General features: G+C 48.8%; 1 long non-coding RNA gene across 1 annotated transcript in view; it reads left to right on the top strand.

The window, feature by feature from the left end:
* Positions 1–14,103: 14,103 nt before the first annotated feature.
* The window catches only part of LOC121036769 (uncharacterized), a 16,499-nt gene continuing 3,284 nt past the window's right edge, over positions 14,104–27,318 (top strand). The window contains exons 1-2 of the long non-coding RNA XR_005793473.1: positions 14,104–14,361; positions 26,163–26,177. This is a non-coding gene — a long non-coding RNA (uncharacterized LOC121036769). The remainder of the gene's footprint in view (positions 14,362–26,162; positions 26,178–27,318) is intronic.

Here is a 27,318-nt window from a genome sequence, read left to right as displayed (position 1 = left end):
TGATGTTGAGTACAAAGTAGCCTTAATTTTTTTAAGTTTATTTATTTTTGAGAGAGAAAGAGAAAATGAGCAAGCATGAGCAGGGGAAGGGCAGAGAGAGAGGGGGACAGAGGATCTTAAGTGGGCCCCATGCTGACATCAGAGAGCCCAATGCGGGGCTTGAACTTATGAACCATGAGATCATGACCTGAGGAAGCCAGCCGTTTAACTGACTGAACCACCCAGGTACCCCTAGCATCAGTTTTTTAAACTGTGGTTGTTAAGTTGAATTGTGTCACCTGAAACCCATATGTTGAAGTCCTGATCCTTATTGTGACCTTATTCGGGAACAGGCTCATTGTAGATGTCATTAGTTAAGGTGAGGTCAATAGAGTGGTGACCATACAAAAAAGGGAAATTTGGACACACAGGGAGAAACATACGCAGGAAGAACACCACGTGAAGACAAAGGAGATTGGAGTGAATCTCCTACAAGCCAAGGAACACCAAAGATCACTAGAAAACCACCAGAAGTCGGAGAGAGGCATGCAACAGACCGTCCCCTCACAGCCCTCAGCAGGAACCAACCCTACTGATACTTTGATTTTGGACTTCCTGCCTCCAGGACTGTGAGACGATAAATTTCTGTTGTTTAGGCCACCCGGTCTGTGGGAATTTGTTCTGGTAACCCTAGTAGACTAAGTGGTAAAGTACACAAGCCATAAAATTTATGACTTTAACCATTTTTTAAAATGTTTATTTATTTTTGAGACAGAGAGAGACACAGAGTGCGAGTGGGGGAGGGGCAGAGAGAGAGGGAGACACAGAATCCTAAGCAAGCTCCAGGTTCTGAGCTGTCAGCACAGAGCCCGACACGGGGCTCGAACTCATGAGCTGCGAGATCATGATCTGAGCTGAAGTCTGATGCTTAACTGACTGAGCCACCCAGGCGCCCCTTTTAACCATATTAAAAGTATACAGTTCAGTGGTCTTAAGTGCGTTCACATTGACGTGCCCCCATTTTTTTTTTTTTTTTTTTTTTTTTTTTTAGCTATGGCAACACCCAAGACTATGGGAAGGTTGGAAGACGTAGTTCCACATCTGTTTCTGCTTAGGTGAGTGATCTGTTTCATCGTGTGTACAATGACGAGACAGGGCAGACAACTTCATGTTCTGATGCTATCATTGCCCATGTGTGGAGAAATTATAATAGCAATAATAGCTCACAATTTATTGAGCAATTATGTTGCAGGACCATGCTAAGGGCTTTACAAGGGCTACCTCTTTTAATAATCACAATAACTTTATCAGGGAGGTATCATTTGTCCCATTTTACAGATGGGGAAGTTGAGACTCCAAGAGATTAAGTGCTCAATTTGGGCAGCCCTGGGATTTGAATGCGGCTCTTAACCACTGTGCATACTGCCTTCTAGATCTTTTGCCACATTGGCCTAGGAGAAAATAAAAAGCACAAGGTATTGATGAGATTAAAACATAGTTTGTGTTTGTACCAAGTCAGCCAACTGCCCTAGAGCCCCCAAGGCACATGTGGTCACACTACCAGCCCGGCTCTCCCATATGTCCCCACCACATTCAGGGGAGGGACTCTGAAGAGTCTAAGAATTCTAAATTCAAACTTGACATTCCAGGTCATTCTGAGTGTATATTCATGGAGGTAGGAAAATCCAACATTTTATTTGACAGCTTACTCACTTGATTTATAAATGTTGGATATTTAGCCATGGGGTATATAGGGTTCCCATTTGCGCTCTTGCCCTGTGCCCACTTGCCATGGTTCTCCTAGGCCTCCCAGTGGTGGTCAGAGCAGGAAAATCTCTCGGAGTGACAGAGAGAAGCCACAAGCTCTGAGCGGCGACCAGGCCAGAAGCTGCCCTAGGGCAACCGCATGTGATTTCAGCAAGGGTCAGGCAGTAAGTTGGTACAGAGTGAGGAGAAGTCCGGATCTCCTGTATGGCCTGATGTGATGCTCGACCCACTATAGAACTGGAGTCTCCCACCTGCTCAGCCCAGATTTTTCTCGGTCCTCAAATCACATTTCTTTTCTTGTCCCTTCTGCATACACCTCTCGGCTTCCCAGAATAGGAAAGGCTAGAATGGGTGTGCTAACCAAGAGAAGGAAAGACAGGGTGGAAAGGACAAGACAGAAAGGGTCCTGGAGAAGGTGAAGGGGAGCACGGGGCAAGGGGGTGGGATCCCTCAGGCTCTGGGTGGAAGCAGGGAGCAGGAGACAGGTAAGGGTGGGGGGCTCAGCACACAGAGTGGTGCCAGGGAGAGCAGTTGTGCCCTAGGGAGGCCTTGGTGGTTGGGCCAGTGGAGGCTCGGCGAGGCCCCCAGATGAGGCAGAGAGGGGCCAGCATGGCCTCTGGGGCGGATGGCAGACCCGCAAAGCTGAACTGGGGACATAGACTCTGGCTTGAGGATTGACCTCGGAGATGCAGAATGCTGGAAAGCAGCTCAAAATGTCCACATTTGGCTGCTGCCCCATCCAGATCCCTTTCTTCCACAATGCCCTGTAGCAGTGGCCGGCATTGATGGTAACGACTACCCCCCTTCCCCCCCCTTCCCCCCCGCCCAGCCCGTCACAGCAGGTCTGTGGGCGTGGCCAGGCAGTCATTACAACCTCTTCACCAGCAAGGGCATGAGAAGCGGACAGGTGGCGTGCTTCGCTCAAGGTCACAGCCAGGAAGGCGTGAACATGAGGTGAGGCTGCCAGCCGGGCGTGGGAAAGGAAACCCACTGGCCAGATTCCAGAGAGGATGCAACACTTGTCACCACTGCCACTAGAGCTCCTACTGATGGTGCACTCACTGAGTGCCTGACCCCAAAGCCTACGGAAAGAGCCCAGAAGGCAATTATCCCCACCCTGCAGATGAGGCATCTGATGCCCAGAGAGGCTCACTCAGTTGCCCAAAGTCACACAATAGCAAGTGAGGAGATTGACAGCCCAGGGTGTGTGCTGGCCTGTGCACAAGTGTGAGCCTCCACCATGAGTCCCCATGAGAAAACCCCCCAGAGAACACGTGCGTGTGAGACGGAGGGCCCGATTCCAAGCAGCAGGGAACAGCTGCGCTGGCAGGAGGGGGCGAGAATGTGCGTGTGAGCACAGCTTTGACAGCAGCAAACAGCGCGTGGGAGTGTGTTGACGGCAGGGTGTGGGGTGCCAGTGCCATCACCGTGTGTGTTTCTGCTGGCAGCAGAATGTTCTGGTCTGTGTCGATAAACAATAGTTTGGGCAGGCGCGAGGCTGAGGCAGGGACGGGAGAGAAGCACTACGGGCAGGTGAAGGCGGGAGGGAAAGGCGAGCCCAGGGTCGATGGTGGCCAAGCCTGCGGCTCTGGGGACAAGGGGCAGCAGGGTGCCAGCTGTTGTTTTCTCAGCTGACCTCACTGGGTGCGCATGTCTGGGTGTGGATCCCTCTGCAAACCACCTGATGCCCATAAAATTGAAAAACAGGAGCAGGGACACACTGTGAGGAAGAGAGCGTTCTTCCTGAGCTGCTAGTTGCGTGGACGGAGGTTTGATCAGCAGCCGAAGCCAGTGCAAACACATCAGGATTCCCGTGACCGGGCAGATTCCTCAAAAGTCGGCTTCTTGGAAGAGGCGGTACCCCTGAGACCATGCCGGCTCATGACTGTAACCGGAGCCCCTGAATCTCACCCTCGCGTCCTGGCAGATACAGGTGGAAGCCTGCAAGGACGTTTCAACCTAGAAGTCACCACGTGAGCCCCTTCCTGGGGCTTGGGTCCCACCCCATCTCTCCCCGACGGGCCCTCCCATCAGAAAGCCCCTCTACCTGCTCCCTGTCCACTAGCTGAGCTCTGTGCTACCCCCAAGACCCTATGTGTTCCTCACCTCCTCCTGGAAGCCTTCCAAGCCAGTTCCAAGCTTAGAACTGCCTCCTCCAGAACTCCAACTGCTCTTGTTGCCAGGGCCCCTCACACAGGCCTCCCCGTGTGGACGCAGCCAGAATATATGCTCTGTGCAGGGCACTGAATTGCACAGTGGGGGTTATGAAGACCCCTGAAGGCTCAGTAGCCACCCTCAGGATCTTGTGGCTCAGCTGGGGTGCACAGAGGGCAAATACACAAATGGGGGTGTGATAGAGGCTGAGTGAGGGCACATGATAAATGTGGCGGGAGACTGTCTCCTGATTTGGAGACGAGGGGACAATAAACACACAGGGACAAGGGGGTGGCCCTGCCCAGTTGGTTTCAGCTCCCCCACTTTAGGGATGTTTTGAAGCCAGCACGTGGTATCTGTTAAATCAATGCCTGTGGTTTCTTGATTGAAAGCTCCCAAGCACCCTCTGAAATCCTTGTTTGGGACCTGGAGGCTCCCCTGCCCTCCTGCCCTCCTGTCCTCCTGCCCTCCACACCCTGCCATTGGCCAGGGGTGGTCGCCGAGTATCTGACTTGCTGCTGGGTCCCGGCCCTTCTTGTCCACCAGGGTTCACCCCTGCTCACCCCAAAGGTCAGGGCCAGGGGGAAGCACCTTGGACCGAGGGTCCTGCTGGGTAATCACAGACACATCCCCCAGGGAGGGCTGGCTGGCCTCTCGCCTTCTTTGGCTCAGACTGATCTCTTGCAGAAGTTCAGCAAAGCTATACCCCTTGCTTCTCCTCACGAGTTCCTGCCAGGAGACAGACCCACTTTCCTTCATACACTCAAGTGGAATTCTTGGCTGTCACTTTGTTTTATTATTACTTTAGAGAGAGAACGTGCACAAGCAAGAGGGAGGGACAGAGAGAGAGAGAATCTGAAGCAGCCTCCACGCTCAGTGTGGAGCCCGACTCGGGGTTCGATCCCACGCCCCTGGGATCACAACCCATCGGCTGTCACATTTTAACAGGAACAACCTTACCACCCCACAGAGTGGCTGGTTGCCTCTGTGTTTCCACGTGAGCAATGTCAGAAGGCCCCTTGCCCCAAAACACCTTCCCCCCAGCCCACTGAGGCATCTGAAGTTGCACTATTAACCCTATCCTCACGAGGCCTTATAAAGTATGATTCATGGTTGAATCACTATATATGATTCAGGTAGATCTGCAACTAACACTACACTGTATGTTGGAATTAAAATAAAATAGGGGCACCTGGGTGGCTCTGTTGGTTAAGCGTCTGCCTTTGGCTCAGGTCATGATCTCACAGTCTGTGAGTTCGAGCCCTGCATCAGGCTCTGTGCTGACAGCTCAGAGCCTGCTTCAGATCCTGTGTCTCCCCCCCTCTCTGCCCCTCCCCTGCTTGTGCTCTGTCTCTCTCTCAAAAATAAACAAACATTAAAAATAAATAAATAAATGATTTGTGTGCGCTCAAAAATGCTTAACATGGTAAATTTTAGGTTAGGTGTATTTTTACCATGAAAACAAACATTTTGGAAGAAGGATGTGCTCCAAAATGTCAACAGCATTGTATTTCTAGATGATTGAAACTTGGGTAATTTTACTTTCATTTTTATACTTTTCTATATTATTTGATTTTTCTTAAGCAATTGGGCATATATTATCTGTATAATCAGAAAGGAAGATAATGTTCTTTCTGCTTTGAAAAACACCTTGACTTTCAATTTTGCTTTAAATGTTTATTTATTTTGAGAGAAAGACAGAGCACAAGCAGGGGAGGTGCAGAGAGAGAGAGGGAGACACAGAATCCGAAGCAGGCTCCAGGCTCCGAGCGCTCAGCCCAGAGCCCGACGTGGGGCTCGAACTCATGAACCATGAGATCATGACCCAGGCCCACATCGGTGGCTTAACCAACTGAGCCACCCAGGCGTCCCTAGAAACACCTTGACTTTCAAAAACAAACAACAATTTGGCTCCTGGAGAAGCAACGTGTGTGTGTCAGTGTCTAACTTCCTAGCTCAGGGAATTTTGAAAAGAATCCCCAGCCAAGAGTGAAGAAATGCAGGTTCCCTGGCCCAGGTGGCCTAACAGCCCCAGTGATTCTCAAAACAGCCAGGTCTTCAAATCCCAGCCTAAGAGACCCTGGAGTGAAGCTCCGGCCAGCTGTCGATGATCCCTGCCTCCTGGGCGTGGGACCTAGACAACGGTTTTCCTAGTTCCTCTCCACTGGGGCCTTCACCGGGCCTTTCCTTGTTTCACAGATGCTTTGGGGAAATGGCGAGGATAGCCACCCTCATGGCAGGACTCGCCCAATCTTTGAGGCCTGGAGAGGTCATTCAGTCCATTCTTCTGTCACCAGGCAGCACTGAAATTATCCCAGCTGGGCAAGCCCTTATCTTGTTTTGAGGACTTCGGAAGCTGGGCATTCCACACCCTTCCTTGGTCAGCCATTCTCATGTCTAAACATTTCTAGCCAGGAAGTCCTTCCTCACGTTGAATCTAAACTTTCTACGCTAAGAGTTTCCATCCTGTGGCTCTTGTGGTTGGAGACAGGGAAATGCCCCTTTCTTCCCTGCCTTCATCCTAGGTCAGGAGCCACTGGAGCCTCAAATCAGGACTAAAGTCCTAAATCACTGTGAACCGCAGACAAGTCACTACTCCTCCTTGAGCTTCAGTTTCCTCATCCGTCAAATGAGGCCGATGACATCCACAGTGCAGGAATTGAGAGGGTCAAGTGAGATACGAGTGTGTGGACGAGGCATAAAACTCGCCAGCAACGTGAGGCTGTAATTATCATTAACAAATAACAACCACCCATCCTGGCTGAACCATTGTATAAAAATGGTTTCCAAAAGTGTGGTACACAAGGTAATTTTAGGCGATGCAAGAACAAGTATTTTAAATTAAAATTTAATGTGTGGTAGGAAAAAAATAAAACTAGCACACCAAGTCCAGGATTTTATAAGTATTTTTTTGATCCCTCCCTCCCCATTTTATTTATTTTTTGAAGTTTATTTATTTTGAGGGGGGAGGGGCAGAGAGAGAGAGAGAGAGAGAGAGAGAGAGAGAGAGAATTCCAAGCAGGCTCTGCACTGTCAGCGCAGAACCCAAATGGGGCTTGGCCTCATGAACCCGTGAGATCGTGACCCAAGCCGAAACCAAGAGCCTGGTGCTTAACCAACTGAGCCACCCAGGCACCCCTCCCTCCCCATTTTATAAGTATTATTGCTTAGAAGAGAGGCATGTTAAGACAACAACAACAAAAACTTACCATTGTTTTACAGAAAAAATATTGAGTAAATGATACTCCAGGTAGCCTAAGGTGAAGGCTGAAATTGTGAAGGTGGGTAGAGAAATGGCGGCTGAGAGGCACTGGCCAAGAACGAAGTGGGCCGGTCCCACAGAGTGGGCAAGAGCGGCTGAGTCAGGGGAGGAATGGGGAGTGAAGTCCCAGATGGGAGGAGACAACTGTCCCCAGATGCAGCCCTCTCTGGGTTCTGGAACAGTGTCCCCCCAGAGCCGGGCTGTTAACCAGCCCCAGCAAGGCTGGTGGGCAGGAAGGACTGGGATTTCATGTCTATCTTGTGGTCCCCAGGGCCCTGAGCCCCCTTTCATCCAGCTTTCCCCTGCCAGGGAGAATTAGACAAGCTACTCTTTTTTTTTTTTTTTTTTTTTTTACGTTTTTTTATTTTTGAGAGAGAGAGAGATGGAGTGTGAGCAAGGGAGGTGCAGAAAGAGAGGGAGAAGGCACAGAATCTGAAGCGGGCTCCAGGCTCTGAGTTGTCAGCACAGAGCCCAACGCAGGGCTTGAACCCATGAGCTGTGAGATCATGACCTGAGCTGAAGTCGGATGCTCAACTGACTGAGCCACCCAGGCGCCCCTAGACAACCCTACTCTTGACTCCCTCCTGCAACATCACCCAGCTATGGTTTGTTAGCTTGTGCTGTGGAACTCACAACTTCCCAAACAGACCCCCATCCTCTACTCTCAATGTGGGATTGGGCAAAGAGGCCTGGTAGAAAAGGTCATCTGAGACCCTCTGTGTGCCAGGCCCCTTGCTGGGCACCAGAACACAGAATGAGAGGGTGAGGCCTCTGCTCTCCAGGAGCTCACAGCAGAGCCAGAGAAATCCGCCCCTTGTGGCCATCCCAGCTACGACAGAGCTGTGTCCACCACTCGGGCAGTGAGGGAAATGGTTCTCTCTGCCTGAGGGTCCTTGGCCTCCTGGGACTAGGCATCTTATCATTACCCTGTGCTCCAGGAAGGGGCTCCAGGGCTCTCATTTACCCTCTACGCCCAAACTCAGCAGTGAGCATTGTAATGCCTCTTCTTGAGCTGGAGTTTCTCGAACCCTGGTGTCTGAACACAAGTTCTCTGGAATTGGAGATGTCTCCGTGAGATTTTAAGATGCCTATGCTTTCATTTTGGAATAATCTTTAAAAAATCCATATAAACATATTCTACATCTTCCGGAAGCTTGGCTTACAGTCGATTATTCAGTCACAAAATGTTATTGTGTCTACACTTGCACTAATGATTATGGAAAGCAGTTAACTTGATTTTTGTTTTGTTTTTTTAATTTTTAAGTAGACTCTACATGTGGAAAAATACACAAACCTTGAGTATATGGCTAGATGAATTTTCACGAAGAGAACACAGCTGTGAAACCAACACAGGAAACAGAATATTATTACTGCCTCCCCGGAGACCCTTCTCAAGGCCTTCTACACCCCTCAGTGGCAACCACTACCCTGACTTATATCATATAGGTTTTGCCGGTTTTTGAACTTGATATCATTGGGTCATATAGAATGACTCCTTGGTCCCCTGGCTTCTTTCTCCCAACATAAGGCCCATGAGATTCACCCATGTTGTTGGCATGTGGCCATAATTGATAGTGGTTAGCTTCTAATCCAGTGCTTCTCAAAGTAGGATCCTCAGTAGTTCTTAGGGTTCCATTAATCTACCAGCTGGAGAGCAGCAAATGTGGGTGCCTGAACCATTGTTCAGAAAGGGATTGAAAGCATCCCACTGCAGGGCACTCGGTCCTGTCCTGGGCATTCACTCTATAGCTTAGGTCCTGCCTCAGTCCCACTCCGGACTCCCAGACTTGTAGCTTCCCCAGTGCACTGTGCTCAGCCAGGCCTCTGGATCTTTGCAAATGCTGTTCCCTTTGCCTGGGATGCCCTCCCTTGTTTGTCTGCCTAGTCAAGGCTTATGTATTTTGTGTCACCTGCAAGGCTGCCTCCTCTGTGAGTCTCCGCTGGCTCCCCTGGGCACCCTTTCTTGTGCTTTACCCCTGTTACCCCTGCACCATTTACCATCCTGTGTGGTCGCTGCAGGTCTGTCTCCCCACCGGACTGTGGGCTTTGAGATCAGGGGTGTGGGACAACACTGCACTCACTCCCAGAGTGACTGAGGAAAGAGTCTTGCTGGTGGGGACCCAGGGCCATCAGAAGCAGGAGCAGAGTTCTCTGTCCTGGTTCACCTGCCTCATTAAACATGGGGTTCAGTTGGCTCTGACATCCCTGCATCATCAGCTAAGGGGGACAGCATCAGAACTATGGCATGGGAGTCCTTGGCCAAGCCACTACACCAGGGAATTAAAGGCCTAGAGAGCCCTGCTTGGGCCAATGCCAGGACTTACGGCCTAAGGGTCAGATAATTTGCCACACGGGCATCGGTTTCCTTATCTGTGAAATGGGAACAATGAACCTGGTCACCTTCCTCTTTCCTGGGAAGAGTATCAAGTTAATGAATGCCCAACACCGGATGTGACTATACCTAAGAGTACAAGCTGCCTGGAGGCAAGGGAATGGCCTAGGTGACTCTGGATTCTCTCCTCCTGCCCAGGACTGAAGGACAGTGTGAGACCCACAATTCAGCTGTAGCTGCTCATTTTGGTCCCCCACCCTGCCCTGGGTGGGTCTTGGCTTGGAAGCCCTAATCAGCGTGCTAAGCACCTACCCCACTTATTCCAACCTGAATTTGCCCAGCCCTGTGCCTTGCCCCCGCAGTGCTATTTCTAGTCCATTGCAGCAAATTGGGTTTCTTTGTCCCTTCTCACACAGCCCTATTCATAGTGCCCCTCCTCTAAGCAGCCTTCTCGTATTAACCTTGGGCACGATGGGTTCATCTGTTGGCATTTGTGAAGAGTTCATGTCCTAGCTGTCCCCCAACTTCTGACCCCCACTCTATCCTGAAGTGGAACTGGGATCATAGAATGTGGTTGTAGGAAAAGCGGGCTCCACCCAGTGGGGAAGATAGATGCAGCTGCCTGTTGCCATGGCAACCAAAAAGCGCGCGCGCACCCCTCTCTACCCCCGCGAGCTTCTTCATTGGCCACTGAGATCCTGATCCCACCTCCGATACTAGAAGGGACCAACTGAAGGCAAACAGAGGGAGACCCTGTTGGGGGATTCGTGGGGGCGATGCGCCTCGCTTCCTGTTCTTCCGCAGGGAAACCCACCCGCACGCGATCCCACTTCTCAGGGCCATTCTGGCTTCGTTGGAGCCGTGTCCGAGAGGGGGCTGGGGTGTGAGCCTGTAGCAGGATGTGTCCTCGGGTGCTGCTGGGTAGAGGCAGACCTGGGTTGTTGGGCTGGGAAGGAAGCAGTGTTTCTAGCCCGCAATTCAGGCCGCCAGCTAGGGCAGAGGGTGAGGGGTGACTACTTGGGGCCACAGCGGAGAGGTCCCCAAGGGCCTCCAGGCGGAGGCGGAGGCGGTGGCAAAGGCGCTTGCGGGGGTGGGGGGAGGAGGCTGCGGTGGAGAAGGATTAGGGAAGGGGGTGGGGAGGATCCCGCTATCAAAAGTCGGCTGGGGCTCCTGGAAGAGGCAGGAGTCTGGGCTTGCAGTCAGATAGGACGCTGGTTCGAATCCCTGCTCAGCTCTTATCAGCAGTGTGACCTTACACACACACGTGCCTTCCTCTCTCTGTTTCGGAGGAGGGGTCAGATCACACTTTACTTTGTGCTGATCCCTGTGTTGAACACCCTAGGAGGTTTCTCTCCCAAATGCCTTCGACACGACGCTGAAGTAGATGGGGACTATCTTTATCTGCATTTTACAAGGGAGGAAACTGAGGCTCAAGGAGGCTACCCTGAGAAAAGCCTCGGGTGAGCTCAATTCCCAAACCTGAGAAGGCTCTGGCAGGCTTGGCGGTTGTCTGGGGGCAAAGGGGTGGTGCGTCCCCACCCCCACCCCCAGGCATCCTGGCCTGCCCGGAAGGAAGCGTCGTGCCAAGCCGTGAGACTTGCGTGGTTTCCTTTAGCAAAACTGCGTCAGACTCGTCTGGGGGTAAACCGCCACTAACTGGTGACAGCGCTTTGATTACAACAGATCAGAAGGGGAAACCAAGCCTTCTCTGCCTTCTCACTTCTCCGGAGAAGTTCCCTTTTCAGGAGACAACAGATTAAAGAAGATAGAGCCCGCCTTCACGGGGAGGGTGTTTGTAACTACTTTTGCACTATCAAAACCGCCCAAGATTACCTCTGGAAGCCTCTGTTTAACAATAACATTCATTTAACTAAGGCTGGTTGAGGTTGAGACTGGGCTTTAAAGAGCAGCCGGATCAGACAGCACTGATGTGTTCCAAGGGAGGGGCTGAGCCAGCAGAGTGGACCCTGGATGTAGCATTAGACAGGACCTAATCTGTGAAATGGGCTTCGTTGGAGTGTGAGGATTAGAAAAAATAACCATGACACTCACAAGAAACTTTCTTGTGCCATGTGTGCTCTGGGTGGGGCAGGTAGCCCTCCCTACACACACACACACACACACACACACACACACACACACACACCAGAATTTCCAAGGACCACACAGTCAGGGAGAGGCTTTTGCTCAGATACCCTTGCAGTTCAGTCCCAGGGGCCGGAGTCAGAATCAGTAACAAACACTTACGGAGCACCTAAAAATTGATGGTTTTTTTAAAAGAAAAATTTTAAGTTTATTTATCTTTGAGAGAGAGCAAGAGAGAGAGCAGGGGAGGGCCAAAAAAGGGTGGGGGGAGAGAATCCCAAGCAGGCTCCCCCCTGTCAGTGCAGAGTCTGACCTCAGGAACAGGGAGATCATGAGCCAAAATCAAGAGTTGGATGCTTAACTGACTGACCCACCGAAAGCACCCCCAAACTGATGTTTTTGAGTGCCTAACATGCGTGAGGCTTTATATTGTGTTGAACCCTGATCAACTCTTTTAATCATTCCAGAACAACCCTTCTTTTCTCCTGAAAAATACTGTTAACAGTTATCCCCATGTTGCAGATGAGCAAACTGAAGTTTATAGGAAAGAAAGTTCACCATGTGAATTTCAGACTTTGATGCAAGTAACAGAAAACTGGACTCAAACTAGTTTATGCTAAGAAGGGAATTTGCTAGCTCAGGAAACTGAAAAATCCAAGCATGACTTGATCTGGAGACTCCAAAATGTGATAAAGACAGAATCTCTCCACTTTGCCTTTGCCATCTTGGTGCTGTGTTTGGGCTCCATGGGTAGTCTTCTGCAACTCCAAGTTCACATCATCCTGAGTCCTAGTTCTGTAGAACTGTATTAAGAGTCTCTTCTGTAGAAAAGAGGGTCTCAGTAATTGCGAGCCAAGTCCCAGGATTTACTCTAATTACACATGCAGACGCTAGTTAGGGGTCATGTGACAACGCTTACAAAAGGCACTGCCCAGAAAGATTCAGCAAGATTCAGTGCTGATAGGCGGCCTGGCCACATGCAGCCTCTTCTGTACCAAGGGGCAGAAAGGAAAGGAGGGAGAAATGTTTCTCCCAAAGAAGAAGGGAAAAGGTGGGGAATGGGTGCTAACAGCTGGCTTGACCTGTGTCTTCCACGCTGAGGTCATAAGGTGACACGGTTGAGAAGAGTTAGGACAGGAATTGAGTCCTGGCATTCTGACTCCAAAACCCACGACCTGACCTCCCCCACACCTTCTACTATAGGTGCCAGCCTCTTGCTAAGCACCTAGTAGAGAAAACAGATGCGGAAGGTAAGGCCTTTGCCCTGGGAGAGAGCCCAGCCCTGCTTCTTTGGTCCCAGGTCAGTCCTTATCACATCTGGTACCCATCCCCACCTCCCACCCTGGCCGCTGTTGTTTCTGGAGGGTCCTAGGAGCCTTATCTGATAGCTGGGTCACGGGCTATTGCCTGCCATGCTACAGAAGGCCTTCCACGTTTAGCTGGAGTACACATTGTCCTGGGGTCCAGTTGCTTCCTGGTTCTCCAAGCAGAAGGGAGATTCTTTGGGGACTAGGACTATGTTCTCCCTTCCCCTGTATGTGGTCCCTCTGTGGGACCAGGCAGAATTTGTGCAGTAGGTAGCAGTGGTGACTTTGAGGGGCCCTAAGAAGGCCCTTCTCTACCCCCTAGGGACCTTCTTTACTGTAAAAAAAAAATTCCAACAGTAGATGGGATTTCATCCCTTTAATTCCCCTTAAGATTCACATTCCCCTGAGAGAGGGAGCCTAGTAGGTCTTACCACTCATTCACACTTTAGTGAGAAGTTCACAGAATCTTTCCCGAGGGCAGTCTTTGTTATCAAGGCTGTTGACTGAGTGCCTAGTATATGATGGTCTGCTGATTCAAGAGCTTCTCTTGCATTCTCTTATTTAATCCTCACAACCTGTGAGGTGGGTACTCTTATTGAACCTGTTTTACAAATGGGGAAACTGAGGCCCAGAGAGGTTAAGAATTTGCCCAACGTCTTCAAGTAGTGGAACAGGGATTTGAGTCCATGAAGTCTGGTTCCAAAACCTACACTCTCCATCACTCCACTGAAATAATCCCTAACATTTTTCAGTTTACAAATATATTCCATATCAGGGGTGTCTGGGTGACTCAGTTGGTTAAGCATTCAACTCTTGGTTTCTGCTGAGGATATGATCTCATGGTTCGTGAGTTCAAGCTCTGCATTGGACTCTGGCTTACAGCGAGGAGCCTGCTTGGGATTCTCTCTCCCTCTCTAGCTCTTCTCCTTCCTGCTCTCTCTCTCACATGTGTTCACCTCTCTCTCTCTCTCTCTCTCTCTCTCTCTCTCTCTCTCTCCCCCGCTCTCTTTCAAAATAGATAAATAACCTTTAAAAAAAAAACAAATATATTCAATTCATCTTTTGGACTTCCCTTCAGCAATGTTGTTAGTATAATCAGCCTCATTTTATAAAGGAGAATATTGAGGAGGTGAATTTCAGTCAATAGATGAGCGGCAGATCCAGGGTCTGAGCCCATATTCTCATCTGAGATCAAGTCTTTTCCCTGGACTCCGCATAGCACACAGTGAGAGGAGCCTTGGGTCAGCTCCCTGGTGTCCTGGGGACAGAGGGAGAGTGTGAGGGGCCATGGAAGCTGGGAGCTCCCAGAACAATCCTACTCCTTCTTCCCTTCCTCCCTTGCTTCCTCCCTCTAAATGAAGTGTCTAGCAGTGAGCTGGAGATTGGACAACAGAAGGAGTAAAGATGCTTCAGGGACTATCTGGCGATTGTGCAGATTTTTCATGAGAGGATTAATAAACTAAGAACTTTTATGTGTCTGGTTGTTTGAAAAAAAAAAATCCCTGTGACCTCCGAGGAGGGGTCTCCCCTTGACTATGTGGACTTGTCTGATTTCTCATTCAGAGGACAGACCTTCAACTGTATGAAGGCAGTTCTCACGCACGTCCTCCAAGGAAGTTTGCTTTCACCCTACGTTTCCCACTTTTCCTTCATAACTTCTGGGTCTTTTCCTATGACCTGTGTCAAGGCAAGTTATCGTCCTCTTTGACAGTCTGATGGTCCCTTGACTTGTTTCCAGAGACCCCGTCCTATGTTTGTATCCAAGGATCTATACAGTGGAGGATTAGAATTTTCGATGAAATTTTGTAAAATTTGAAAAAAAAAGTCCTTCTCTTTCTTCCCTCATTCCTCCCACTCATTCATTCAGCCACCTGAGCACCTACTAAGGGTGAGGGCTATGGGTAAGCAGTGACCAAAACAAGTGTTCCTTGTGTTCTCACAGGGTTGATAGTCTACCAAACAAATAGGGGTGTCTGGCTGGCTCAGCTGGTGAAGCAACTTGATCATGAGTTCATGAGTTGAAGCCCCACATTGGGTTTGGAGATTACTGAAAATAAAAATGAAAAACAGATGAACAGGTATCACTTGCTATTTTTAGTTTTTGTTTAAATTTTTTTGCTTTTTTTTTTTTTTTTTTTTTGACAGAGAGAGAGAGAGCGGGAGAGGGGCAGAGGGAGAGGGAGAGAGAGAATCTTTTTTTTTTTGTTTTAACATTTATTCATTTTTGAGACAGAGAGAGACAGAGTGTGAGGGGTGGGGGGCAGAGTGAGGGAGACTCAGAATGTGAAGCTGCCTCCAGGCTCTGAGCTGTCAGCACAGAGCCCAACGCAGGCTCAAACCCTTGAACCGTGAGACCATGACCTGAGCTGAAATCCAATGCTTAACTGACTGAGCCACCAAGATGCCCCAAGAGAGAATCTTAAGCAGGCTCTGCACTTGGTGTGGGATCATGACCTGAGCCAAAATCAGGAGCCAGATGCTTAACTGACTGAGCCACCCAGGCGCCCCTACACTTGCTGTTTCTTGAGTGTTTATAGTGAGTAGGGCCCTGTGCTAGGTGCTGAACATGTATCATCCCCAGAGCTCACTTTCTCGGGCAGAAGACTGGGGCTTAGGAAGAGCTAAGTGCATTATTTCATTTAATATGACTCCAGGCTGACTCCAGAGTCCAAGCATCTCACCAGTGGAGTAGACTGCCTCCCTCTTGGGGTGTAGTGAGTATCCAGATACTTACAGAGTGAGGAGTGTGTGTGTGTGTGTGTGTGTGTGTGCAGGTGCACGTGCACACACACACACACACACACACACACACACACACAGAGCCCTGGCTCTGTGACTCCAGAGGCAGCCATTTCTGCTGTCTCCAGCACCCTCCTTCTACCCCAAGCCTCACACCAAACAGGAGCTGAGTAGGAAAAGGCCATCTCCCAGGGCAGGGATAGGCTAGCACTCCAGGACCTCTGAATGGAAACCCTCCAAGGAAATGGAATGAGAGTGATCTAACCAGAGGTTCTGGAAGAAGACCTCACTCATTCTCCCTGGGCAGCCTTTCAGCATGACTGGCTTGTGCCTTGGTTTCCTCTCTTGTAAGTTGACCTGCTCACAGGCTATGTCTGAAGTATTATCCATCAGAAACTTCTAGAACCAGCTAGCTGCTTCATCCTCCTGCTTTCTTTCTTTTCTTTTTTTTTTTTTTTTTTTAATTTATTTGGAGAGAGACAGACAAACAGAGAGACAGAAGGGTAGGGACAGAGATAAAGGGAGAAAGAATCCTAAGCAGGCCCCAAGCTGTCAGCACAGATCATGACTTGGGGCTCCGTCTCACAAACCGTGAGATCAGGACTTGAGGCGAAATCAAGAATCAGATGCTTTACCATCTGAGCCACCCAGGTGCCCCCTCCCTGCTTTCTGACCTGGTACTGCCAGGTTCTTCATAGGGATTATGTTTCCCATTTTACAGATATGGAAATGAAGCTCAGAGAGGCTGGCCCACAGCCACCTAATGAGTGTTAGAAATGCAGTGAAAACCCACCCAGGTTTTGAATCTGTTGCCCCAACAAGTATTTACTACACACTCAACTGGATGCCGGAATCCGAGCTATGTCCAAGAGATATAGCAGGGAGCAAGGTGGGCTTGTCCTACCTCTAGGAGCTCCAGGTTCAGGAGAGGTGACAGACAAGAGAGGAAATATTAGAAACGTTGGCAGGGCAAAGTGACAGGAGCAAAAAGACTTCTGGCAGGACAGAGGACAGAGGTGCCCTTGGGGCTGTCTCAGCTCCCACATTTCGGAGGACCCGGCAGAGCAAAGGTTTTAGGGGCTGGGGAGCTGAAGTGGGAAAGGCTGGGGTCTGGGGTCAGCAGTCTTGGCTCAAGTCGGGGGAGGAGTTGGAGCTGCCCCACCCCAAAATACTCACACTCCACCTGCCTCGAGTTTCTACCCCAACAGTTTCCTTGTCTGGGGTGGTTTCCAGCCCCACCTGCTTTCCTGGAGTCCAGTTGATCTATCACTCCTGCCAGGTGTGTACCTGGTGCCTAGTGTCACTCTGAGTAATTCCGGAGACCCAGGTGTCCTCACCTGCTCCTGATTCAGTTTGACTCACCCTATTTCTGGAAGGTGGCTCTTGGCTGTTCTCACCTCATGCTTGGGGCACCTGGGGCCTGTGGGAGCAGCAGATCCTCCTCCCCACTCCTCATTGTTAAACTGGTCGGTGCCACGCAGGGGAAATGGGGGAGCCCTGAGGAGGGAGCCCTCACCCACCCAGGATTAACTCCCTCCCTCTACAGCCCAGTTCCGACATCTCCTTTCTAGTGATCACCAGTGTTCTTCCTGTTCTTAACAGGGAAGGAACATTACCTAGGAAGAATAGCTCATGTCAAGTGATCATTTACTATGAGCTGGGCAATCGGTACACATCATTAGAGTCGCACAACACTCCATTATTGGTTTTTATTTTCCAGGATGAGGCAACCATAGCTCAGAGAGGGGACTTGTCTTGGCTAAGGTCACATAGCAAGGAATTGGCTGAAGTGGGATTGGAACCCAGGTATAGTTGACCTCTGAGTTATTTCACCAGGGCCACACACCTGACCCCCACCCCTTCCCCTGGAAGATGGAGATCATTCCACCTGCCAGGCTTGAACCTGCTCAGATCCAGCCTCATGCACCCCTAGGATCCTTTGCAGTGGTGCTGGGGCGGGGTGGGGGGGGTGTTGGATAGGAACTCTGAGAGGAGGCACCATTTGCTCAACCCAGGGAGCTGAGGGCCATCACTTCCTTGATGGGGAGAAGCCCAGACCTACAGAGCATCCATAGGAAGCACCCCCCTTATGAGTGGGACAGGCCTGTGCTGCTTGGTGGAAGTCGTGGCCTGTCATCCCTCTTCATATAGATGGGCCCAGGCCGGCCACCTCAGTGTACCCTCCTCTTTCCCTCCCACAGCTGGTCACCAGGTGGTTCCACATCCCTGCCCCTGGACCCACCCCCCTTCCTACCTTCACACCAGATAAGGCCGTTCCGGGGGCGCCTGGGTGGCGCAGTCGGTTAAGCGTCCAACTTCAGCTCAGGTCACGATCTCGCGGTCTGTGAGTTCAAGCCCCGCGTCGGGCTCTGGGCTGATGGCTCGGAGCCTGGAGCCTGCTTCCGATTCTGTGTCTCCCTCTCTCTCTGCCCCTCCCCCGTTCATGCTCTGTCTCTCTCTGTCTCAAAAATAAATAAACGTTAAAAAAAAAATTAAAAAAAAAAAGATAAGGCCGTTCTGCTCAGAGCTGTGCTATCCAGTAGAGTGGCCACAAGCCCCACGTGGCTGTTGAGCACTTGAAATGTGACTAGTGCTGCCGAGGAACTGAATTTTACATTTTATTTAATTTTAATCCAGTTACATTTAAATTTAAAAATTGATAACGCCGTTGGGGTGCCTGTCTGGCTCAGCTGGTAGAACACGTGACTCTCGATCTCAGGGTTGTAAGTTCAAGCCCCACAATGGGTGTAGGGATTAGTTAAAAATAAAATCTTTTTACAAAATGGATAATGTAGTTATTGGAAAACATTTAAATATGTGTGGAATACCTTGGGCATGTGAATCTACTTTTTCAAGTGCAAATTTTATAAAGTCTAAGTAGAGACCATTTTCTGATGAAAATTTAGCAAGTACTGTAAGTATAAACTAGGCCCCAGATTTTGAACACTTAGTAACACAAAATGTAAAACGTATCTCATTAATATTTTTTGCACAGCATAGCAAATAAAATATATTATTAAAATTGATTTCACCCGATTCTTTTTTTAATGTAGCTACTAGAAAGTTTTTCAATTACTTATGTGACTCATATTCTATTCCTATCAGACAGTGCTAGCCTAGAGGTTAAATGTGTGGGTTCAAATCCTGGCTCTGTGTGTCCTTGAGCAACTTAACCAAACTCTCTGCGCTTCAGTTCCTTACCTAAAAGACAGGGATAACAATAGCACCTCCTTCAGAAGAACACGCTAGATAATGTTCGTAAAGCACTTAGCCCAGTGCCTGGCATACAGTACTGCTCCGGGGAAAACAAAACAAAACACTGTAGGCTTCCTTTTAGCATAACACTCCAAGCGTGGTTCAGTTAAACTCAGTCATATTTATTGAGGGTCTGCTACCTGCCAGGCTCTGGGGATTCCATGGAGAGCGAGCCCTCTGCTCTCCCAGAACCCGCCATCTAGGAGGGAGGCTGCTGCTTAAAAGAAATGGGGGTAAGGGCAGGTGGTGGTGAGTGCGGGGGGCGGGGGGAAGAAAATGGAACACGGAGATGTGCTAGAGAGAGACTCCGGCTGCTTCTGCAGGGGAGGCTGGGGAAGCCTGCAGGGGACATTTGAACTAAACCTGACTGACAAGGAGCCAATCAGGTGAAAGTGAGGAGAGGGTGTCCCCGGCAGAGTGAGCAGCTTCAGCGCAGAGGCCACAGCACGAGTGCCTGCGGCGGCTGTACAGACATTTCTGTATTGCACAATCTGTTTCACCAAATTTTCCATTTCTTGCATCCAACTCCCTCCTGGCTACGGCACTGTCCCTGTGTTCACGGCAACCTTTGTAAAGCTGGCCCACATCATCCCCTTCTCATCCCTTCTGTGCTCACCCGTCTGCCTGTGCAAACCTCCTCCCTCTCGCTCCAGCTCAGGGTTCGGGGTTCTAGGAGGTTTCCCCTGATGGTTCCTGTCCCCACCTTCCCGGCTCTCTCTCTGGTTCCTCTAGACTAACTACTTCACTCTATACCATCCTGGTTATCACCCCCCTCCCCCTTCATCTTTTCTAGGGCAGTCATGCCTCTCCAACAAACTTGCCCCTTTCTTAGGACAGGCTCCAGAAGCAGCTTTTTTTACCTGCCTCCTAGTCCTGAGCTGAGCTGTTCAGTAAGACCCATGGATTGCCAGATCCCCTCACTGGGAAAACCGAGAGGCATGTCTGCCCAGGCACAGTGGAAAATCCCCGGTAGGGGGAAGGGCTATGGAAATTTCTTCTTAACGTTCTCTTTCCACACTTGGACTCGCCCCAGAAAGCAGTCAAGCATTTGCCCAGTGACCTGCAAGGCAGTTCTGCTGTTCCTCTCGCCCTGCCCCCACCCTAGGCTTGAACCCAGAGAGCAGTGATGGGGCTTTGAGAAGCAGCCACTGGCAGCTGAGCTCAGCCTCAGAGAATGGCAGTTGACGTCCTCCAGTCCCACCCGCTTAGTTCAAAGATGAAGGAACAGGGATCAGTGGCAAATCATAGTACACTGCTGATACCCCCACTCCCAGTCCAAGCTCCTCCAGTGCCCCACGTTCCTGTTTCCTCATCTGTAAAATGGGCATAATAGTAATAGTACTTACTTGACAGGATTGGTGATCTGTGAAGCGAGGTAAAGAGGTAGAGCACGCTATGAATATGAGCGATGTATCCTCTCTGACCCTGAGCCTGTCCTTCCTTGTAGCCCCAGTGGTGGAGGGTGCCATTCCCATTCTGCCAGCGGCCCACCTCCAGGGACTTGAATGAGGCCTTGAAGTTGTCACCAGGGGCTGGCTGGTTCCAGTGGTGCCTGGCCCTGTATTGTCTATAGACTGTGTCCATAGCAGTCTTGCCCATATTTGTCCTGATGCTTTTTTTTTTTTTTCAATTTTATTTTAGAGAGAGAGACCATGAGCAGAGTGGAGGGAGAGAGAATCTGAAGCAGGCTCCAGGCTCAGCACAGAGCCCAATGCAGGGGTCTATGCAATGACCCTGGGATCGTGACCTGAGCTGAAATCAAGAGTCAGATGCTCAACTGACTCAGCCACCCAGGCGCCAGCCAGTTAGGAGCCCGATTATTTTTTTAAGTTTATTTATTTATTTATGAGGGAAGGAGAGAGGGAGAGAGAGAGAGAGAGAGTGAGCGAGCACCGAGGTGCCCCATCCTGCTGCTTTTTAAGTGTACATGGATGCAATTTGGGGTGAATAAAATACAAATTCACTTCACAGTGTTAGTGAAGTCACAGGTTTGTCTTATATTCAGTCAATCAGTGATGGCAAAAGTCCACTAAAATTTTTGAAGGTTCATAATGGATTGGGGGCTCCTGGACAGGTGCCCCAATCCTCAGCTCTTCTCCCCTGAGGGGCCCGTGTTCCTCTCCTGTCCCCTGAGGTGTGCCAACCCAAATCAGCTCCACTACTCTGTCCCTGGCCCCCAGACTACCCCTGGAGAGGGCTCTGACAGGAATCTGAATGTGTGACAGAAAAGCCCAGGTGAGACCATGAAGACGGCACCCCTCACATCGTCAGGGCGGAAGTCTCACCCTCCCTCCTCAGGAACCTGACTGATGTCCCTCTCTCCTCCCACTTCCTAGAACATACAAAATTTCCCAGATCCTGAGCCCTCACCCAGCCCTTGGCTACTTAACCTCGTAAGCGTGGGTGCGGTGGGGCTTGCCTGTTGGGGTAATTTGGGCTTGGACTGGGATACGGAGCGGCGTAAAAGGGTTTGGAGGTGTTGTGTACTGTTGATGGAAATGTAAAGTGGTACAGCCCACTGCTGAAAACAGTATGGAAATTCCTCAAAAGTTAAAAATAGAATCACCAGGGGCACCTGAGTGGCTCAGTCGGTTGATCGTCTGATTTCAGCTCAGGTCATGACCTCGCAGTTCATGAGTTCAAGTCCCACATCAGGCTCACTGCTATCAGTGCAGAGCCCGCTTCAGATCCTCTGTCCCCCTCTCTCGGCCCCAACCCCCCTCTCGTGCTCTTTCAAAAATAAAAAGCATAAAAAAAATAGAGTCACCATGTGATCTAGCAATTCCACTTCTGGGTATGTACCCAAAAGAATTGAAAGCAGAGTCTCAAAGAGGTATTTGTACACCCGTGGTCATAGCAACATTATTCATAGCAGCCCAAAGACGGAAGCAACCCAGGTGTCCATCAATGGATGAATGGATAAGCAAATGCGGCACATACATACAATGGAATATTATTCAGCCTTAAAAAGGAAGAAAATTCTGGCTACAGAAAATTTGCTACAACATGAATGAATCTTGAAGACATTGTGTTAAGGGAAGTAAGCCAGGCACAGTAAGACAAATACTGTGTGATTCCCCTTATATCACCTATCTAGGGAAGTCAAATTCATAGAGGCACAAGGTAGAATGGTGATTCCCAGGGGCTAGGAGGAAGGGGACATGGGGACATGTGGTGTTGTTATTTAATGGGTATAAAATCTCAGTTATGCAAGATGAAAGAGTTCTGGAGAACAGTTGCACAACAATGTAAATATATTTTTTTTTAACTTTTTTTTTTGGGGGGGGGGGGACAGAGAGAGACAGAGCATGAATGGGGGAGGGGCAGAGAGAGAGGGAGACACAGAATCGGAAACAGGCTCCAGGCTCCAAGCCATCAGCCCAGAGCCCGACGCGGGGCTCGAACTCACGGACCGCGAGATCGTGACCTGGCTGAAGTCGGACTCTTAACCGACTGCGCCACCCAGGCGCCCCAATGTAAATATATTTTTAACACTACCAAACTGTACACATAAAAATGGTTCAGGGGCTAAAAGGCAACCGACAGAATGGGAGAAGATATTTGCAAATGACACATCAAATAAAGGTTAGTATCCAAAATCTATAAAGAACTTATCAAACTCAACACCCAAAAAACAAATAATCCAGTGAAGAAATGGGCAAAAGACATGCATAGACACTTCTCCAAAGAAGACATCCAGATGGCCAACCGACACATGAAAAAATGCTCGACACCACTCATCATCACGGAAATACAAATCAAAACCACAATGAGATACCACCTCACACCTGTCAGAATGGCTAACATTAACAATTCAGGCAACAACAGATGTTGGCGAGGATGTGGAGAAAGAGGATCTCTTTTGCATTGTTGGTGGGAATGCAAACTGGTGCAGCCACTCTGGAAAACAGTATGGAAATTCCTCTAAAAATTAAATATACAACTACCCTATGACCCAGCAATGGCACTACCAGGTATTTATCCGTGGGATACAGGTGTGCTGTTTCAAAAGCACACATGCACCCCCACGTTTATAGCAGCACTATCCACAAGAGCCAAAGTATGGAAAGAGTCCAAATGTCCATTGATGGATGAATGGATAAAAAAGATGTGGTATGTATATACAGTGGAGTATTACTCGCCAATCAAAAAGAATGAAATCTTGCCATTTGCAACTACATGGATGGAACTGGAGGAGGGTATTATGCTAAGTGAAATTAGTCAAAGAAAGACAAAAATCATATGATTTCACTCGTATGAGGAATTTAAGAGACAAAACAGATGAACATAAGGGAAGGAAAGCAAAAATAATATAAAAACAAGGAGGGGGACAAAACATAAAAGACTCTTAAATATAGAGAACAAACAGAGGGTTGCTGGAGGGGTTGTGGGTGGGGGGAAGGGCTAAATGGGTAAGGGACATTAATGAATCTACTCCTGAAATCAGTTGCACTCTATGCTAACTTGGATGTAAATTAAAAACTTAATCAATTAATTTAAAAAATTTTTTCAATACATTAAAAAAACTGGGGAAAAAATGGTTCAGGGTCTCCTGGGTGGCTCAGTCGGTTAAACATCTGACTCTTGGTTTTGGCTCAGGTCATGCATGATCTTGCGATTTGTGAGTTTGAGCCCTACATCCGGCTCTTTGCTGACGGCTCAGAGCCTGCTTGGGATTCTCTTTCTCTCTCTCCCTCAAAAACAAATAAGCAAAAATATTTTTAAAAATGGTTCCAGTTTGGGGGGTACCTGGCTGGCTCACTTGGTAGGGCATGCAACTCTTGATCTTGAAGTCATGAGTTCAAGCCCCACAATGGGAGTGGGTGTAGATTATACTTAATTTTTTTTTTAATGGTTCAAATGGTAAATTTTATGTTATATATATTTTACCACAATTTGAAAAAAGGAGTGTTTTCTAAATGTACATGGATGCAATTTTTGGTGAATAAAGTACAAATTCACTAAACAGGCCCTAGTGGGCCTCTCAGGACATGGCAGATTTGAGACTGTCATAGCCCTCTCTATCCTTCCTCTCTTCCACACATGTTCATGGAATGCTTTCTATGAGCCAGGCACTGTTGTAGGCACACACACAAAATGTGGGTTAACATTCTATTGGCAGAGACAGACAAATAAAATTTGAGCCAGGACGCATCTATTCTAGATGCAAATCACTTATCATACATATGATTTGCAAAATGTTTTCTCCCAATGTCGTCTTTTGCTTTCTTGACTTCATCCTTTGAAGCACAAAGGGTTTTTTTTTTTACAATTTTCTTTTAATTTGAAAAATGTTTTTTAATTTTAATTATGTTTTATTTTAGAAAGAGAGTGTGCAAGCAGGGTAGGCGGAGAGAATCTTAAGCAGGTTGCATGATCAGCGCAGTGCCTGGCATGGTGCCTGACATGGGGCTCGACACAGGGCTCTATCCCACTATCCTAGGATCGTGACCTGAGCTGAAATCAAGAGTTGGATGCCCAACTGACTGAGCCACCCAGGTGCCCCGGAAGCACAAACGTTTGTAATGTCAATAAAGTCCAACATACTGAACTTCTTTTCTGTCACTTGCACTTTGGTATCATATTTAAGAAATCACTGCCTAATCCAAGATCATGAAGATTTATACCTATATTTTCTTCTAAAATGCTCATAGTTTAGCTCTTCCATTTAGGTCTATGATCCACTTTGAGTTAATTTTTGTGCGTACACACACACACACACATATTTTTTAATTCGGGTATTAAGGTATAATTTACATTCAATAAAATTCACCGATTTTAAGTATATCGTTTAATTAACTTCTTTAATCACTTAAAAAATTTTTTTTTCAACGTTTATTTATTTTTGGGACAGAGAGAGACAGAGCATGAACGGGGGAGGGGCAGAGAGAGAGGGAGACACAGAATCGGAAACAGGCTCCAGGCTCTGAGCCATCAGCCCAGAGCCCGACGCGGGGCTCGAACTCACGGAGCGCGAGATCGTGACCTGGCTGAAGTCAGACGCTTAACCGACTGCGCCACCCAGGCACCCCTTCTTTAATCACTTTTAATCATTCTGTATTGCTGGATATATTTTCCTGGGATGTTAGGGATAGGAAAAATTGAGTGTGTGCCCATTTTCTCTTCTCCTTATGCACCCCAGTTTTCTTGTAAATGCGTGTGTGGTTATGTGTGAGCGTGTGTGTGTGTGTGTTTGTGTGTGTGTGTGTGTGTGTGAAAGAGAGAGAGAGAGAGAGGGAATTTTGATGTCTGCGTCTTAGGGGTTCCCACTTACTTAACTTTGTCTTGCAGCCCCACAGAGCTACTTAATTATATACGAGTTGAATGAATGAACGCAGTAATCAAATGACAGTCCATCAGCGTCTGCCTTCAGAGCCATCAGCACCACATGGCCACAGATGTTTCCAGGCAGCTGCCCATGGTTGAGGTCAAGACGGACACTCCTCAGCTTGGCCCCTCCATGGACGTGTGTGAGTTTTAAGAGACTGTTTTCTAATTTGTGATTCCTTCATAGAGTGCCCCCTTTCAGGATAATTACAGAGTCCTGTAATAATCTATTAATTGGACCTGGTTTCTGTGCTGTGTGTTTCCTCAGCCTTCCGCGGGGCTGCCCCAGTGGTACTTGCCTCCCGCCAGCAGCAAAAGCAGATGTGGCTGACCCACACACCCTGACCTGGGAGCCAGGGAGGGCTCAGAGGAAAGAGTGGAAGGCCTGGGAGGAGGGCACTCTTCCCTTCTGAGCCCTGCAGCCTTGCTCACTCTGGGCCTTTGCATTTCCTTCTGAACGTGAGGGGGAAGTGAAGCAACCTAATATAGGTGCTTAATGTGTTCCAGGCTTAGAAGAATATAGCTTAGAAGTGAGGCTGTCTAAGCACATTACCCCCAAATGATGGAGGGGTTTTTTGTTTGTTTAAGATTTTATTTTTAAGTAATCTCTACACCCAATGTGGGGCTCGAACTCACTCGCATGCTCTGCTGACTGAGCCAGCCAGGAGCCCCCCAGATGGTGTTTTTTACAGGAATGTATTAAGGTTACATGTTGACACAATTCTTGTTAAGATGGTGACTTGAGGGACGCCTGGGTGGCTCAGCTGGTTGACTGTCCAACTTCAGCTCAGGTCATGATCTCACAGCTCGTGGGTTGGAGCCTGGCATTGGGCTCTGTGCTGATGGCTCAGAGCCTGGAGCCTGCTTCTGATTCTGTCTCCCTCTGTCTCTGCTCCTCCTCTGTTCACTCTCTCTCTCTTTCTCTGTCTCAAAAATAAATAAACATTAAAAAAAGAAAAAAAAAAAGATGGTGACTTGGAAAGATCTTAGAAGAAAGGAGGACCAGAGGGGAAGGAGGTCAAAGGTGTCCCCTACTCTGAAGCCAGCTCTGCCACAGCTCAGGCCCCCATCTCTTGCCCAACTACTGGCTTCCTCTGCCAATGGTGAACCCCAGTTATGACTTTATATACACATTTCTCCACTAGTATCCCCATTTTATAGATGAGGTAACTTAAAGTGACTCGCTCAAGGTCACTGGCTAAAAAAAGAAGAAGAAAAATGTCTGAGTCAGGATTCGAACCCAGATTCCACTAACTACAGCATAGTGGCCTTAACCACTAGGGACACTACTTCCCTTCCAGGACCTTAGCCTTTAATATTCCTCTAAACTGGGTGGCAGGCGTAATAAAACAATAAAGTATTTCTACCCTGCCCTCCTCTCCTCTTAGCCTGAGGGTCTGAGGCTGGTGAGAGAATCTTGTGTTGTTTGAGCCAAGGGAGAGGGGAATGAGCAAGCAGTCAGCCAGCCAGGGCCTGAGGGGAACCCGGGGGTACCCCCAAAGAACTGGGAGATATGAAGCAAGTGCATAAAATGAGATCAGGAAACTGCAAAGTTTTCAACACTGATTGTGAAGGAGGAGGCAGGACGAGGCAGAGGAGAGTCATAAAAGGGCTGAAACTCCCTCTGGGTCTTAAAGGAAGGGGGAGGGTTTGCAGGCAGGACAGAGGGATGACATCCCTGGTGAAGGGCACTGGAATGAGCAAAATCAGGCCAGAGAAGGGAGCAGGCCATACTGACCTGTACCTAAAGACAGGGAGTGGTAGGGAGTGTGGTGGGCCATCAGCCTGTATAGGGCAATATCAAAGGTCTTGAAAGGCAGACCGTGGAATCTGACAATAGGAAGCTATTGTAGGTTCTAGAGTAATACCCTGATGAGCTGGGAAATAGAAATAAGAAAGGTAATCAGAACAAATTTTATAAGCCTGGAAGCATTTTCCAAAGTGGCATGTTATTTGTAAGTCTATAAGCTTTATTAGCTTTCGGTCTTAGCAACCAAGGAATCTTTCCCAGCTTCTCTTCAAGAGCCCACCCAATACCTGGGACAAAGCTCCCTGCTGGGTCTGAGAAAGCCTGCCAGCTCCCATCTGGGGGCCCTTCTGTCCAGCTGGGG

Source organism: Herpailurus yagouaroundi, unplaced genomic scaffold, assembly GCF_014898765.1.
Source record: "Herpailurus yagouaroundi ecotype Mexico unplaced genomic scaffold, PumYag 163, whole genome shotgun sequence".
NCBI lineage: Eukaryota > Metazoa > Chordata > Mammalia > Carnivora > Felidae > Herpailurus > Herpailurus yagouaroundi.
The sequence above is the reverse complement of the archived record's forward strand: the minus strand, read 5'-3'. Positions and strand labels throughout refer to the sequence as shown.